We start from the raw sequence: 479 nt of genomic DNA, 5'->3' as shown, positions 1-479 counted from the left end.
GCCAGCCAGTCCCCGCCCTGGGGCCGGATGGGAGCCAGCACCCCCTAGAGGGGACAGGCCCCTGCCCCATTCCCCGCCCCCCTGAGCCAGGCAGTCCCCACCCTGGGGCCAGATGGGAGCTGCCGCCCCTAAGAGGGGAAGGGTCCCATCCCGTTGCACTGTCGCTCCTCGTACAACCCCCTCCACACCTCCTCCACCCTGTCCAGCGACACCCCGTGCACCAACATGGCCTCCCCGTACAGACACAGCTCGTCCTTCATGCCAAAGACCCGGAATCGCTCATCGTGCCGGTACCGCAGCCCGGCGGCCAGCACCAGGAAGCCGAAGTAGACGTCGTCCAGCGGGAAGACGGGGATGCGCTCGGAGGCCGCGGCCAGGGCTGGGACGCTGGCCCTGGGCATGATGAACCCGCCCCCGGAGGGGAAGAAGGGGTATTTGTCCCGGGGGAACAGGGCAGAGGAGACGCGATATTTCCCCCC

Source organism: Terrapene carolina, unplaced genomic scaffold (genome assembly GCF_002925995.2).
Source record: "Terrapene carolina triunguis isolate 2854851 unplaced genomic scaffold, T_m_triunguis-2.0 Scaffold31301, whole genome shotgun sequence".
In the NCBI taxonomy this organism is placed as follows: Eukaryota; Metazoa; Chordata; order Testudines; family Emydidae; genus Terrapene; species Terrapene triunguis.
The sequence above is the reverse complement of the archived record's forward strand: the minus strand, read 5'-3'. Positions refer to the sequence as shown.